This window comes from Uloborus diversus, chromosome 7 (assembly GCF_026930045.1).
Source record: "Uloborus diversus isolate 005 chromosome 7, Udiv.v.3.1, whole genome shotgun sequence".
NCBI classification, from domain to species: Eukaryota; Metazoa; Arthropoda; class Arachnida; order Araneae; family Uloboridae; genus Uloborus; species Uloborus diversus.
The window spans coordinates 62,974,588-62,992,554 of NC_072737.1; positions in this window are offsets into that span (position 1 = coordinate 62,974,588).

The window sequence follows — 17,967 nt, forward strand, 5'->3', positions numbered from 1 at the left end:
TACTTGTTTTTGTTAATGAATATTTTTGAAACATGAGTTGACGGTTATTCTGAAATTTATATTTTAAGATATTTAACTGATTGGACTTGGTATATATTTTTCATCTCCATTTTTTCTACTTTTAATATTAGTATTTTTAAATCTATCTATTATTTTTATTTTACAATGGGGTCGTTTCCGAAATTTTAAGAGTATTTTTTTCTGAAAAAGCATGCTTATAAACATAGGAGCTGACCGTTTTTTTTAATAATTTGACTATCAACTTAATATTTTTAAAACAGTACTTTAATTCGTTTGCTTTCATTGTTTACGCTTCGGCCGATGAAGTCACAAGTGATAAAATGAGATTCACAAATGCCAGTCACAGAGCAAAAAAAAAAAAATTCACTCCCTTACTCACATGTGTTGGCAGCAGTATGGTTGATAGCTAGCGCGGAGCGCAGTATTTAATTCGCTTCTTGATTATCATAACATGGAAACACGATAGACAGATGCACCCAAGTACATCATATGTGATGTCATAAAGACCACGCGTTATTTTCAAAATCGGACATTTTAAAAAAGCAACTAAAAATTCAACGTTGCGAAAATGGAAGTTTTTTCTTGCTCCATGTCATTTATTTATTTTTGCTTATTCTATCAATTTCAGTGACTAAAAGTAGTACTTTTGACTGAAAGAAACAACCCCATTGCTCACATTTGTTACTGCATTATAGATTTTTTTTCCCATAAAGACCACGCCTTTTTTTAAAAATCGGATATTTTTAAAAAAAAATAAATAAATAAATAAAAATTCAGCGTTGCGAAAATGAAAGTTTTTTTTTGCTCCATGTTATTAATTTATTTCTTTTTCTTGCTTATTCTATCAATTTCAGTGACTAAAAGTGGTACTTTTGTCTCAAGGAAGCAACCCCATTGCTCACATTTGTTACTGCATTATAGTTTTTTTTTTTTTTTTTTCTACTACGATTTGTTAATGTTCTTTGTGAACGAAGTTTAGTATTAACAAAAAATCGGAAAAGATACACTTAAATTTCTGCAAAAGTACGGCTTTTAGAAACTGTCATTAATCAACTATGGTATACTTAGAAATTCGAAATCAAAAGAAAAGGGAAACGTTTCAGAAAAAATAAAAAAACGATGTTTCAAAACATAGCTGAAATCTTAGATAGCGGAAACTGGAATTTATCAAAAGCAAATCTAATTTTATTATTATTTTATGTTTCATCTTCAAACAAAATTAAATCTAATAATAAAACCTACGAGAAACTAAATCTTTCAATAAATAATTTATTTTCAGACACAAAGTTACTCAAAGAAACGCGAATCTTTAAATTGATCATTTAACAAAAAAAAGAAGGGGTAAACCTTCATTTATTGTCCTTGCCTACAATGGCTTTAATCAATAACCAAGGCCTCTTGAACAAAGAAAAGAGCAATCCCACTCCCAGAAACCAAAAGACATTGAACATGTAATTAAGCAAATGATAAACACCACCCATTCTGTTTATTGCATTCTTCCCAACCTCAAAAATAGAAATCTGGAAGTTCAAAAAAACTTTTTAAACTACCGAGCATTAATTGAAAACCGATCCATTAGTCAGGGCGAACTCATTCGGAATCAAATAAAACGATCAGGGAATGACATCTATTTTGTATCGTTTAGATTTTTTGCGGCACTGAAACTAGTTCCCTTTACCAATAAAAATCATCCCATTAAATGAAAAATTTTCTAAAGTAATAAAAAAAAAGTTAATGCTCTTTTCTGAAATGTTCTTTGAAATATTGGAAATTATGGCTTCTATCCGTAAAAGATATTGATTACCATTGCGAATCTGTGCCAGAAGATATGATATTCACGAAACATAATTATCAGAAAACGTGAATCTTTATGAAAATCAATCATTTTATATTTTTAGCACTGAAAATTTAATAACGATTTACTACTAATTTGTAAAGTACTAGTAACGGAAAATTGTAAAGTTTAAAAAATCTTTTTCGATTTATAATTGATTGACCCCCTTCCAACACATCATGTACGCACTACTTGTAAATGTTATTATTCTTTTAATTTTACTTTAGAAATTAAAGTTTCAATTTCAAAGTAAAGTTTTAAAAAGGTTTCTGTTTCTCAGATAGTCCGAAAAAATTGATCCAAAAATGTAATTGTTTATCTTTCGGTTCATAATAGCCTTCTTTATTCAGATTTACTGGACAATCCAGAAAACTGAAAATCCGGAAAATCGGGTTAACATTGGTAGTGAACTAAATAATTCTTTAAAAATGCAGCCTTGCCGTTTACTACGATAAGTTACGATGTGTGTGTTTGTAACCAAATTTTATAAAATTGTTTACAACTTTTTAAAAATAAAATACTATTTTTTCGCATCATTTCTAAGCAAAGAATTATTGGTCCACAATTTTCTTTTTCAAACACCTATGACAGTTTAATGAAGAATGGTCCGGGTACGCAAAAATTTTATTATCAAAAAAAAAAAATCAAAATCAAAAGTGAACGTTTAGCGTAATTATAGTTACGATCCTGCCATAAAAGAAACTAACAGTGCCGACGAGGATGGGATATGTAAATGGTAATGTCTACATCTACAGACTAGACTTGTAATACTAGACGTTACTATTCTAATTATTACATACACACACACCACACACACACACACACACACACACACACACATATATATATATATATATATATATATATATATATATATATATATATATATATATATATATATATATATATATATATATATATATATATAATATATACAGGGGTGGCATTTCAGCATTTTATTTGGGGGGGGGAGGTCGAGTTTCTTAAATACGAATTACTTCAGTATGGAACTAAACACATATTGGCTAACAACAAGTAATCATGATAGGGGAGGCGATTGCATAGTATGCATTGAGCAGCTAAAATGTGTTTCTAGCAGAAGAAAGTGATGAACACTCATTAAATAGACGCACTTAAAGTATGAGCATAACAATGAATGTAAAATACCAAGACATTTTCTTGTGAAAACCATGCAGCCACACCACTCACTGCACGGACCTCTCATGACAATCATTACACAGTGCACACAGGAACGAGACATTTAGCCTACATAAGGGAATTACGTCTTCAGTTAAAATTAACCATGATTTTTCATCAGTCTTTTTTTTTTTTCTGTTTTGAATAGGCCGGTAAAGGCTTGATGAATTTCTAATAATTTAAAAAACGAAAAATACTTGCTCATGTCTGGAAATGTTTCGAGTTTCATCAACCATTACGGAGAACCAGCAAGATTCTTTTTCTTGAATTTGATCATTGATTTGCGATTTACTTAAATTGATTTTGCTCATTTTTCATCATTCCTCTCAAAAAGTTTAGGGGTGCTGTTGCCCCCCTATTTGCCGCCTATATGTATATATATATATATATATACACTGTTAAAAATTTTCCGGAAAATTTACGGTAATTGTTACTGGCATCCATGTTGCCAGTAACTATTACCGTAAAAATCAAATGTTACTGTAAAATTTTACGGTTTCCTCGGTAGGCCACAGCAACCAGTTGGCGCTGGGATCGCTTATTTCTCTGGTATAAATTACCGTAAAAATCAGCGATGCGTCGGCGATGCAATTTTACAGTAACAATCACCAGAAAATCTTCCTGAATTTTTAACAGTGTATATATATATTGCAAACAGCTATTTAAAAGGGAAAGACAGTATCAATTCAGAGCTCATCAGCCGTGGAGAATTCAATAAATATGGTCAAAAGACGAAAAATTTTAACTATGAACTAAAAGAGAATGTTTAAGCTCCAGTACATGCAATGTAGAGTAACATTGGGCAAAAGCACCAGATGTTAAACTCTAAACAATAAACAATAGCTCAAACCTAAAACTAAAAGCAGGTGGTTTCACCTCGACTAATTAGGAAAACAAGTTCCGATAATTAGCCATCCAGTACCTGCCAATAGCAAAATTATCTTACCTTGAGATCCATTTATAATAAACCCAATCCGAAGTTCAACTTACTCTATATTGCATGTACTGGAGCTTAAACATTCTCTTTTAGTTCATAGTTAAATTTTTTGGTCTTTTGAACGTATTTATTGAATCCTCCAAGGCTGATGAGCTCTGGATTCATACTTTGTCTTTTTCTATTAAATAGTTGTTTGCAATTTTCCTTTTTATCATCATTATTTTTTATATAATTTGTTTAATATTTGGCGTTTGACTTGCATATTTTATATTTACTTGGATTTTTAGTTTTGCTGCTTTGCGCATCTATTAGCTTTTGGTGTGGTCTTTTCAATATTTTTCACTTTTATTATATATATATATATATATATATATATATATATATATATATATATATAACGTTCTTTCAGAACAAAGCAGATCGGAACGAGTTCCGGCGAAGTGCGCATTGGCGACACTCTCTGTATTGTATATAGTATTATGTATATAGTTAATGTAGTAATTAGAAAAGTACTATAGGGGTACATGTCCTACCCAGCATTATTTGCATAAAAGAAACCATAATAGTGCACATCTCCGGAGTCCGTTGTAAAAAGTAACATGTGAACATAAAGCTATTTTAAAAGTCTAAAAATTTGATCCGGAGTATCTGAAGATCCGGATAAACGATGTTCTATCGTATTTTGCTGAAAGTATGAGTAAATTAAATAATAGCTGAATTTTTCCTCCTCCTTTTTATTTCTGAAGTAATAAATAGAAATTCGATTTTAAACAAGAGCAGTGAAAATCCATCAAAAAAAAAAAAAAAAAAAAAGAAGACATATTTTTCTCAAATTCATTGTTCATTCCAATTATTTTCAACAGTAATATTCCACCCACATCATAAACATCAAAGACATCAGTTCTGAAAAAAGGAGCTGTAGAAAAAAAATCCATTTTGCTAATTACTAACTGCACTTACAAATACAAAACTTCAATCAGAATATGAAACGAATCTTTGTTTTCCATATTTCGAATGCATCGAACCTTCATTTTAGTGAAGTAGAAGAAAAAAAAACTGTTTCAAAGACAACAGCAGCTTTCATACATAATTAAATACTTGAGAAATAAGACACCGGTCTGGTTTATTGTTATTCATTATCGAAAAATAAACTTATCAGGGAGCTCGAGAAATTTTCTGAGTGTGCTGTTTTAATTGAAATCTGATTCATTTCTCTGAGAAAACTCATTTCAGACGCTCTCCAAATGACCTATTACTTCATTATGGGTGGATAAAAAATGTATAGTGCTGTCATTAAAAATAATCGTAATTTACAAAATCCGGCGAACGCCATATATAGCTATTTTTGAAGAACATTAGACGTTATTGGATTCGCTTTTCAATTTATGAGGGCTTGTAATTGCAGAACGAACGTTCCATAAAATAGTTTGGAGAATTCTTAGAAAGCTGAGCAAAAAACTTATTAACCTAATAAACCTAGCTGTACTTTTTCTTCTAATAGTTTTACGTGCCCTGTGTTTTACTGAATTTAATTCACTTTTACAAAAGCAATGTTTCGAACAAATACAAAATGGCTAATTAGTGAGAGAGAAAAAGACAAAGGTAGTGAGATTGAGAAAAAGATTTTTAATTGCTTAAAAACACATTAGTTTACCTTAAAATATGATAGATGGTTTTATTTTTTTAATAATGGTTTATTTTAATAACTAGAAAGTCGTCCGTCATGACGGGTGAAAATTGCTTCTACTCTTCTGCATTTTAACGATGTAATTGCCTGTTTGGTGATGTTTTGATGGTTTATATTTTAGCCCTAACTAAAGTGGATTAACCCTAAACTTCATCAGTAGATAGCGTTAATAGTTTTTTTTAGAGGTATAGAACTTTAAGTTCAAACAAAACACCGTTAAATGATGTAAATTGCCATGAATTTGGCTTTATTCGAAAGATGATTCTTTGCAATTTTTTTTTAAATGTCATTTCTGGTATATGGCTGGCTTGGAGAAAGTCTAATCGGGAAGTCCAATTTTCTATTACTTATTAGTCCAATTTTCTATTACTACTATTTGCAGCAATGGCGGCCGTATGTGAGCGATATGTGGCGAATGTTCTCGTCCAAGGCGTCAATCGTCTGTTGCTTATCGGTGTAGACCTGAGACTTCACACAGCCCCACAAAAATAGTTCAACGTAGTTAAATCGCATGATCATACAGGCCAATTCACAGGTCCATTAAGCGAAATTATTCGTTCATCGAAAGTTTCTTTCAATAAATCAATTGTGACACACGCTGTGTGGCATGTTGCACCGTCCTGTTGTCTATTCATTATGAAATTGCAAACCAAACTAAACACAAAACAAGTGAAAACTATCAAAATGGCCCACAGATCAAACAGTGTTCCCAACTTAAAGTTCTATACCTCTAAAAAAAAATACCCTTTATTTGACCACTTTTTTGTTTCTTCTCTCCTAAAATGACAATCTTACCAATAAAACAGCAGTTACCGGATCCAGTTCAGCTTTGTCACAATGTAGCATTTCCCTGCATGTCAAACACTACTAAAAATATTATAAAATTATCATGTCGTGGCGCGAGTTTCGTTGTTGATAACGTCAGGAGCGTTACTCGATCAATCGCTAAAATATATATGGGGTATGCATTATTTCTTATATTTTTGTAATATGATTATTTGTCACCACGTATATATATATGGAGATATGTATTATTTCTTATATGTTTGTAATATGCATTATTTGTCGCCATGTTCTTTTTGATTCTATTTTAAAACGTATTTTACCCCTACTTTTTCACGTGCACGTAATCTGTATCTATTGTTCAATTTTTTAATGGAATATTGATTTACGTTATTTTATTTACCATCACTAAGTACAGTTTCTTTGTAAGCATTGCCTTCAATCAACAACTTGGTGTCACTGGCTACAAACTTTATAAGTAAAACTGCTTCCTTCCAAAAGAAAAATTGAATGTTTTCGGTATCAAAACAATTTACTTATTCACCACACTATTTGTCATTGACGTCTAAGGGTGTGCCTTGGACCTTTTTCAAGATTCAGTTTGAAGTCACAAAAGTTAACTATAGTAACCCAGTAACTAATACATTAGTTCTGAACAGTGCTGGATTAAACCAGAGTGGAGCCCGAAGCAAATGTTTTAAGGAGGTCCTAGTTTTTGTATAGCAAACAGCGGACTTATTTGTAGTGACGGTGGGTTGCACTTGTAAAGCATACATGCATGCGTACATATATTCACTGGGACCCAGGCAATTTTTAGAAGTTGAAATCCTACGTGAAATCAAACACGATCCTCAATGATGGTGCTGAATAAAGGGGATTGAGGGAAGCGACAGGCTTCGAAGGGGATATCTCAAAAAATGTTTGAAATTATAATTCCGGAAACGCAGTTTTAGGCTATTCTTGATGATGAAAAAGGAGGAGGTGATTTAAACGCCGTCCACGAAATCTTGTCAGAACTGATATTTCAAAAATGCGTTTGTTGGCCATGGTTGGTAATGTTATGGTAAGGGATTATCCCCAGGTAATCTGGGAATCTTTCGAAGTTGAAGACCAAAAAATAAAATTTTAGGCGATCATTAATGACGTTTGTGTGTGGTGGGGAAAGGGGGAAGCGGTTGGCACTCTCCCACGAAAGATTTCCCAAATTGCTGTCATAAATGCACAATTTTAGGCCATCTTTGATGAAGTCAGAGGAAAAACTGCGTGTCGTGGTTCCCCCTTCCCCAGAGGGAAATTTTTCGATATTGAAGTTCTAAACAAGCTCATTTCAGATTTTTGGGAGAAATTTTCAGGAGAGGGAATTTTCTACCGGAATTTTTTTTAACTCATGCGCTAAAAATTCAGTTGTAGGCTACATTTGCTAACGTATTTAAGGGATTAGGTTCGGGGACTACTCCTTTCTTGTCTACGTCCATCTTCTACAGGATTTATATAAAAAGTAACCGGACTGAGCTTAGAAAACATATTTATTGGCAAAATTTCTACACTTTTTTCTAGAAATCTTCGAAGTAGCCCCCATGGAAGGCGATAACCAGGGTCGTCTCTGAACGCCCAGTGGAAGTCGGCAGCCCGTAAAGCTTCCAGAGCCCTCGTCGTAGCGACTTGAACAGAATCGCGTTCCCTTTAGTACTCTCTTGACCTTTGGGAATAGGAAGAAGTCCGGTGGTGCCGTATCCGGCACACGACACTCCTTTTGCTCGTCCGTCAGGTGTTTTGGCACCAGCTTTGCATAAATCTTCCTCATGCCCAGATCGTTCTTAACAATGTCGTGAACAGTCATCTTATCGATCCCGACCACCTTCTGCGATTGCTCGGATACTCAGACGACGGTCAGTGTTCAACACATCACGCACTTTTTGCACATTTGAGTCCGTGTGACTGGTTGATGGACGTCCGGCGCGCTATTCATCGTGGACGTCATCGCGGCCCTCTCGGAAATGCTTATGCCACTGGAAGACTTGAGTTCTGGATAAAGCTTCCTCGCCGTAAACCTCATTGATCATTTGAAGAGTTTCCGTAGGCGTTTTCTTGAGTTTGACACAAAATTTGATGTTAACACGTTGCTCGATGATACGCTTCATTTTCACTCCGACGAGATCACTAAACAAGCACTGCTCTCTCGCACGAAGCTAACCCTCCAAGCGTTTGGAGGCAACTGACTCGGGTCCGCAGCCCTTTCCTCGATCCCCCACCACCACTAGAGCACCAACAACAGGTTTACAAACGTTTTACCTGGACGTCACAAACTCAGTCCGGTTACTTTTTATACAAACCCTGTATTATTTATTTTACATAAAAATGTTTTGCGAACCCCTATTCCGTTTTTTGTTTCAAAAACATTTGACTCTTTTGGATTTCCATAATGAAGTTTTCAATTTTTACCGTCCTATTTAAACTTCTATGAAATACAAACGTTTGGAGTGATATTTTGCAATATCAGTTTTTAAAACCAAACCTCTTGAACTTCTTGGTAAAATAAATTGCTCCTTTCATTTTTTTTTACCTTCTGGCATTTACAACTACTGGTGCGAATTTTCATTACAGTATTTACATTTATTTTTAGTTTTTTTATCGTTTTCTCTTTCGCTTAACTGCTTATTTTATTTGAAACATGTTTCGTCAACTCATACGTTTTTCTCCATTTGCTGCAGTTTTCGTATTAAGAATAAGAAATTAGAAATATAAATCAGTTGACGGTGCTTTAAAATATTTTCTTTCAAGGCAAAATAATTATTGAATTGTCTCGATTTTAGTCTCATTCTAAAGCCCGCAAAAAAAAACCTTTTAGAAGATTTTCTTCCTTTGGATTCGAAATCACCAAGGCACTAAAATTACCAGGGGAAAATTATGAATATTTTTAAGTAAGGTAAAATCAATTTTAAACGAGAAACTTATTGTCTGCCCCGAGCTCAGTTTTAAATAGCTAAAAAGAATGACTGAGAAGAAGTATCCGTTGCCATATTTTGCTTGAGTGTGAACAAATACAGTTCTTGCTTTTGCTTTGAGTGTTTTCCTCTAATGGGAGAATTTCAAAATTTCCTCCTTTGATTATTTTTTCGCTTTTTCCTCTATATATATATATATATATATATATATATATATATATATATATATATATATATATATATGTATATATATATATATATATATATATATATATATATATATATATATGTATATATATATATATATATATATATATATATATATATATATATATATATATATATATATAAGTCATTCTTCAAAAATTGTAACTTTTCTGTCACACGCCTTTTACTGTAAAAACTTTAAGGAACAATTCATTTAACAATGCTTCTTAATTTCATCAAAAATCTATCGATTTAAACCTGCCAACAATTTTTTTAAAAAAAGTTTTTATTTTAATATATTTTTGGTTCACAACATGTGAATTCTTACCTCCGTGACATGTCACACACCTGGTGTTACTGTTTATGTTGCTTAATAACTTGTTTCATTAAAAGTATATACAGATTTATTTCTTATTCCTTTCACAAGTGTCTCAAATACTAATTGTTTAAGTATATTTAATTGTTTAATTATGTGTTTGAATTCGTTTGTGTGCGATAAGAAATCATTTCACACAATAAATTCACACCTCCGTTACTTAAACACAAAACGCCATTTCTCATTAACACGTGGCAGTAATGACATCACATTTTATTTCCCACGATACAAGGGAGTCCCCTGGTTTATCTTGAGTCACAAAGAAGTTGTTAGATTTTTGTCGAAAACAAGAAGACAGATTTTGTTTGAAAAACTAAGTGTGGTTATTGTGAACTCTCACCTTCGTAAACTTGAATTTCAGGGATGTAAATTAATGTAAAAAAAAAAAAGTGAGCATGTTTTCATATGTTTAACATTTGCAGATTGTAGCAACGAAGAAAAAAATATTTCCTTAAAAAATGTATTTATTAGACCTAGATCAATGGAAAATTCTTCACCTCCGTGAATCTGACCTCCGTTACAGACCTTATCAATGTCATTAATTCTGAAGTTAAAATAAATGATTGAGGTTAAATACATCAGTATTAGGCATTCTACTAAAATTTTAAATTGCCAGTATATTCTCAAATTTACTAAATACAATTTTTTAACACAAATTTGAAGTAAGTAAAAGGTAACTAAAAATTGAGCCGTACTTAATTAAGAGAGCTTAATATTAGATTTCCACTAATCATTAAAATAGCTCATTGTTTGCACAATTAACAAAATTTCTACTTTGATATTAAATTGGCCTCAATTTTTAAACATTAAAAGTTTTTTTTAACCCGCGAACAAGGCATTTTTGTACTTTTTTTTTATTTATGAGTAAAATAATTGGAACTTAGTTTGGCCATTGTTTATGGTTACTTCTAGTATATAACACTTTCATATAAGAATGAAAAAAAAAGAAAAAAAAAGGTTTCAAAATTGAAAAATATTTCCGTTTAAAAGTTACGTTTTCTGGAGAATGACCCATATATACAGGGTGTTTCTGAACTGTTGGGCAAAACTTTAAAGAGTGATAGTACATATCAGGACAAACAATATAACAGCAAAAATAAGTGTCCCAAACTTCTTCCGAAGGAGATAGGTGCCTTAGAGTCCAAAACTTCAAACGATCATGAAAAACGGAAAAAATTGGTCGATTCCTTTGTAGATTTCGGTAAAATTATTCTTTTTATCAGTATTTTTATGAAAATAAATTTTGAAGATGTACTTTAATAAATGCCGATAGAGGGTGCTTTAGACTTTGGAGTAACAAACAACTATTTTTCACCGCTATTTTTGAATCTCATTAGACTTTTTCTGATGATTAAACCTAAACTTAAATTTTCAGCTCAAAATCAGAATCATTGGCGTGATTAAGTGGCGCAAATTGAACTGTGTTCAGATGTTAAAATACACTCTGTTACAAAAAAAATGCATTAACCCAGAAGGAAACAAGCGATCTTCATGAAACTTTAAATGGATTTGACCTATGACAAGATAAGGAAATAATTAAAAGTTCAGAACGATAGATAGTTTTTATAAGAAGTTATGATGTAAGAAAGGAAACAAAATCGCAAGTTGTATAGCCTCCTCTAGCAGCTAAAAAGGACAAAACACGGCGTGGTATGGAGTGAAATAGGTTACCTATGACCACTGGGACTAAATCGGGATTCATCGTTGAAGATAACATGCTTCCTGTCTGTCACAATCCAGCTAATCACAGCGAAAATCCAATCGATGAAAATCCAATCCATCGCAATGGACACCGGTTCGAGATACCAGCGTCTTTCCGTCTACTCAGGATTGTTTTTCTTGATACCATCACTTTTTTGAAAGATGTTAAACTGCATGGAACTAATGTTAGCGACCTTGTTGATACGATAATGGCCGTTCTTATGATGTGCGATCTTCGCGCTCATTTCAGTTTCTAGAATGCCTTAACCGACCGCAATAGAGTGATTTATTTATTTTCACTTACACTAAGCTACTACCATACGCTCCGACCGAGGTGGCGGCAGATACGCGCGTACAATCAACCTTCTTCTCAAAAGCCTACTGTACGTTCCTTTAAGAAGTCCAACAATTGTTCAAAAGGTCGTCCTAGACACAATAGCGTCCCTACAACCCTACAGTTTCGTTTGAAGTGCCCTTTGAAACACGCTTTTACACTTCAATCGTATCTATCTGCACCTCTTGTATGCTCATAGCGCGCTTACCTTTTCGTCACTGGCGACGAAATTTAAACCATCTCTTACCAACCTACATCCGGGCTAATTTTGATGGTTGCAGCTCAGTTTATTCTTGATGCGTGCCACCCCCCTTTTTTGTGACAAAGTGTATTTTAATCTTTGAAGATAGTTCAGTTTTCGCTACTTAATCACTCCCAGCAAATTCAGATTTTGAGCTCAAAATTTAAGTTTAAGTCTAAGCATTAGAAAACATTTAATGAGATTCAAAAATAGCGGTGAAAATAGCTGTACTTCAAAGTCTAAAGTGCCCTCTATCGGCATTTTTTAAACTACATCTCCAAAATTTATTTTCAAGAAAATACTGATAAAAAAAAATAACTTTAGCGAAAACCGCAAACGAATCGATCAATTTTTCTGTTTTTTATGATCATTTGAAATTTTGGACTCTAATTTTAATGGTGCCTATTTCCTTCGAAAGACATTTGGCACACTTTTTTTTTGCCATTATATTGTTTGTTCAGATGTGTACTATCACCCCTTAAAGTTTTGCCCAAGATTTCAGAAACACTCTGTGTATATATATATATATATATATATATATATATATATATATATATATATATATATATATATATATATATATATATATATATATATATATATATATATATATATAGGGTCAGGTGGGGTGGAATGGGTATAAAAACGGGTATTTTTGAAATGATTATCTAACAATTCAAATCTGATATCCAACAATTAAAAAATCATAACTGAGTTTTTACATTTCAGCAATACACTTCACATATCCATAGTTATTATTACTGAAATAACTTTATTATTTAGTGAAAAAGCTCTAATTCAAAAACTGTTTTTATACCCATTCCACCCCATGAGGTGGGGTGAAATGGGTAGTATTATTTTTAATTAAATTTCAGAATGAAAACATGAATTTATTTATTATTTTTGACAAAAATATATTTATATAAGGGTAAAAATCTATTAAACAATATAGTCTGTAATTCCACTGCAATTAAAGGTATAATATGAACAATTATTGAGGATTGGCTGACTTAGTTTTTTGATGATCCGTTCTTCAATCTCCATTTTTGCATTATTGGGGAAGGTGGAAAATTTCCCATCAAAGACTCCTTAAGAATTTTTAGAACATAAGTACAAGTATTAAAAGAATCTAGAACTTGAGCAATAAAATATTTTTAAATTTCTTAGCAATGTATTCAACTAGCACTCAATCTCCTGTAGATATTGAACTTCTTGTACGTAAGCTTTGTGGAATAAAAATTTGATCAAACTGGCTTTCAATTTATTTAGTCAGCTCTGACTTTGCCTAGTGGTTGCAGGGCATGACTGGTATTAGGCGGTAGGCAAATGATAATTTCATTATCGATAGCATGCTTTACAGTTTCATATGTCAGGTGTCTTGCATGTCTTTTCAGTTGCCTTGTAAAAGTTTTGAAACATTCTTCTAAGATTGTGTCTTCCATCCAACCAAATTTAGTGCAACCATTATCAACTCCATTACGTAAGGATTTCAAAGTATAAAACATTCGATAAAATGAACAACTTACTTCAGAGAAAATTTTTTTAATGAGAAAAAATGTTAATTCCACAGCCTATGTCATTAAACCTAATAGTATACCCATTCCGCCCCACTTCAAGTTTTTTAACATATTTCTTAAAATGTATAGAATTTTTCTTTTCGGATTTTTTTAGTTGACAAAGGAAACTTCCTTAAATGAAAATAACAATTAATAGAATGCTATCTAAATTCAAACAAAATCCTGAAAACAAAGTTTCAAAGATATCAGTTAGTTTTGATTTTTACAATGTAACTTTCAAGAAGGCTGCTACTAAACTTCGCGTTTCCATTCAGTTTTTTCTTGGACCAAAATAAAGTCAAACTTTTTAAAATTTTATAATATTTAAGTATTTTTATTTTTTAAAAAAGTTGGATGTTTTTCCCTGTAACTCAAAGATTAATAAACTACCCATTCCATCCCACCTGACCCTATTAATATACTGCCGACAGACGCTAATCTCGGGTTTTTGCTGCATTAATGGAGACTTTTACTGACGTTTAATCTAATCAAGACGTTTAGATTTGCCGTTAACGTTATTTCAGAATGATTGATGCTCGTGTAGATTTTGAGGGACTAACGTCAATATTTTAATGAGGACTTAAGGGGAACTTTTTCAAAAGGGAATTTTTTGAAACTTGTTTTGTAGTTCTGATGGCGTTAAAAAAAAAAAGAAAGAATGTTGATGTTATTTTGAAATTTTCCTAATTGAAAGAATAGGGGGAGGGGAGGACAAGAACAATTTTTACTATCCCGATAGATATTTTTAGTGGGTCTGTTTTGACGTTATTTAAAAATTGTAACCCTTATTCTAACAGGGATTTTTAGAAATTTATGTCATTATCTGAATAGGGAGTTTCAGTTAGTGATCTTTTTCTTACTGATAGTTTGGGCATGACTTTCTTCGATCAACCTGCTCTCCCTCGCGCTCCTTTAACGGCTGTTTAAACGCGAGCGAAAACAAAAGAAATCGTGTACAAGGTACAGTTATCGTTTTCGCCGCTCGCGGCGCTGCCTTCCTAGTGTCAGGAGCGTGCTTAGAGTTTTAGCTTCCCTGTGCGAAATTTGTTTTAACTCGTAACAGGGGAGGTGAAAAAGTAGAAGATAACAGGGGACGTGAGCAGACCCGGACTGGCTCCTTCTGGGTTGGTCGGCTAGGTGCTAGAAAGGGGCCCCGGCCTCCTGATACGGAGGTTCCTGGGGCCCTTTCCTGCGAAAATGTGAGAAAGTTATTGTTTCAAAAATTGCTTTTTCTTTTTGGACATGTTAAATAATAAAACTAAAGTTAAATTTATGTATAAAAAAACATTTGTTTGAAGTTTTACTTGACTTACCCTTTAGCAGAAGGAAATTTCATACCATTTTTACAAAATCTTTTAAAGGTGCGTTATTTTATTTATCATTATTTCTGAATTGAACGTTTTTTTTTCTTTATTATTATTATTTTTTTAATTTTATTTACCTTGTAAGCGGAGACTATGTGGAGAAGGATTGTGATGCAGGGCCAGGGTTGGAAAGATTTTTCCCACAACCGGTATTTACCGTCCTGGGAAATACTATTGTTTTTCCCGCACGGGAAAACTGATTTGATTATTAAAAATATAAATTCAAAACAATTTTTGAAAATCAGATGTAAAATTCTCCATTTTTAGGCCTAATGGGGGGGAGGGGTAACTTAGTCTCTAAGAGCTCTTATCCTCTCCGTGGGTGAGCCACTGTTGGAAGGGGCTGAGATTTTTTTTATCACACGCTATTTAAAGCTTAAAGCAATGCCTTAATAGTAGAAAATTATCATACCTTTTTTGCTTCATCTTGTCACTATTTTGTCCCAATGTATCTATCTTTTAATTTCCATAATAAAAATTATAGTTGGCTTGCACGCAAGTAAAATACAAACCTTCAATTATCTTACTATAATGCAGATTGCAGAAGACAAAACCCCACGTGGAATAGTTTTATAGCCAATATCCGGTCGGACCCTATCGGAAAAATTTCCATCTGCATTCAATTTTCCCATTTATTTACTGGTTTAAAAGCAAAAGGAGATGGGGCACTAAAGCAATCAACATGAACCCATTGAGTCTTGAACGAGTCATGAAGTTTTTATTTACTCCTATTTTTATTACACCTGCATTTCTCTTTTGTTTGAGTTTTTTTCACACGGTCATCATCCATACCCAAATTCTAAGTTCTTGTCTTATCTCATCTTTTTGATTCTACAAGAACTTGCAGAAACGTGGAGAAACGCACCTTTAGCGGCCTGGATCACAAAAGCTGACATCACTCCAAGGGGTCCTAATTTACTCCTGTCACCGGAGTAACTTAACCATGCGTGGAACCAAATTGACAAAGACAGAACTCCTGTGTAGTACCGCCAACACCCCCGGAGGCCTCGGTAGTACACTTGGAGAAAGAAGGAAGGAAAGAAAAGTTGTTGGTTAAATTTTATTTGTTGGAATTTGCAAAAGATAACTTTTTTCAACTTTAGGATTACACTGGAGATCTGCGTACTCGCAGACTCTGTAATGCGAGGAGGGGGAGGGCACACCTCTTAGGATCCCATGGCCCGAGAAACCAAAGAATCTTTTTAAAAATAAATCGAACACCTAAACACCTCCAGGATCTGATTACTGAATAGGCCAACTAGGCCGTAGCCTAGGACCCTGGATATTTAGGGGCCCTCAAATGGCTGAAATTACTTTAGTTTGCGGCTAAAATTGATTTAGCCAATGTATAGAGTTTGACTACAGGGCTCCCCAAAACTTGAACCTAGAAATATTGAAGCATACAAACACAAACAACAACCACTCTTTTAATTTTTTTTTTTTTTTTTGAGCGGGGGGGGGGGAAGGCAATTCAGTGGGCGGTTAAGGGCCCAGATGATTTTTTGCAGGGAGGCTGAACATTTCTGTTGGGGACCCTTAGGCGATTCCTAAGTTGCCTATTTGTTAATCCGGCCCTGTTTACGGGACAAATTCAGAGAATTTAAAAACCGTACGGGCCCCTAACCTAAAAATAATGTTTGCCCCGGGGCCCTACCTGGCTTTAATTGGGTCCAGTGTGCTATTTGTATAAAACTAGAGATCAAAAGCATCCCAGACAGGGCCTGATTAAGATATAGGAAGGTTCTAAGCAAATATTTTTGGAGCCACTATGCAGTTAAATCTTACTTTTAGTCATTAGCTAAAATAACTTTAGCCATTGGAGGGCCCCTAAAAAGCAAGGGCCCTAGACCACAGCCTAGTTGGTACATTCAGTAATCAGGCCCTGATCCTGGCAAAACGTATAAGGAAACAGATTGAAATAGTTACTAGGAAATCAAATTGTAAAATCATTTTTTGCTACAAATTTTTTTTCGCTCCATTTGGGGGCCCTTCCTAGCTTGGGGGCCCTCGGCGATCGCCGACTAGCCAACCTGGCCAGTCCGGGCCTGGACGTGAGGGTCTCAGAGACCGCTGTATTTAAAACATTCTTACAAATCGTGTAATTAAGATACAGTCCTGTACTTTCCATCAGATTTTCTTTGAACTTTTATTAGCACGGGGAAAAAATATTTTTTTAACTTTGAATCGAAATATAACTTTTCCGAGGAAACTTTGCTAGTCTTAAGATTTTTCAAGAAAGTCATATGCTACAGTAAATAACTCACTATCTATATATATAAAAATGAATGTTTGTGTCTGTATGTCATCCATGAACTCAAAAACTACCCGGCAGATTTGGCTGAAACTTTCACCGTTTGTTATTTTTGGTATTGGGAATGTTTATAGACCAGTTCGAAAAAAATCCGATAGATAGTTCCTTTTTTAGTCACAATCCATTGGATAAATACGAATAAAATTATCGGCTGCAGAAATTAATTCGCGTGAAAGATCTCATTGATAAGAAGTTAGCTGTTACCATTTTTCTTGAGTTTGAACAAATAAATTCTTTCTTTATTGTTTTATGACTTTTCATGCAACGGGGGGATTTAAAACTTTTTCTATTTGATATTTTTAGCGATTTACTGATCTTGCAAACTGCGTGAGTACAAAATTTGAGTATAGTCACGGCTTCACTTGATACCTGGACCGATTATTATGAAAATTGCTATATATATGTATTTCTCCACGGAGAAGGTGCATAATATGCTCATTGAAGCCACTCGCCACCAGGTGGCACTGCAGAGT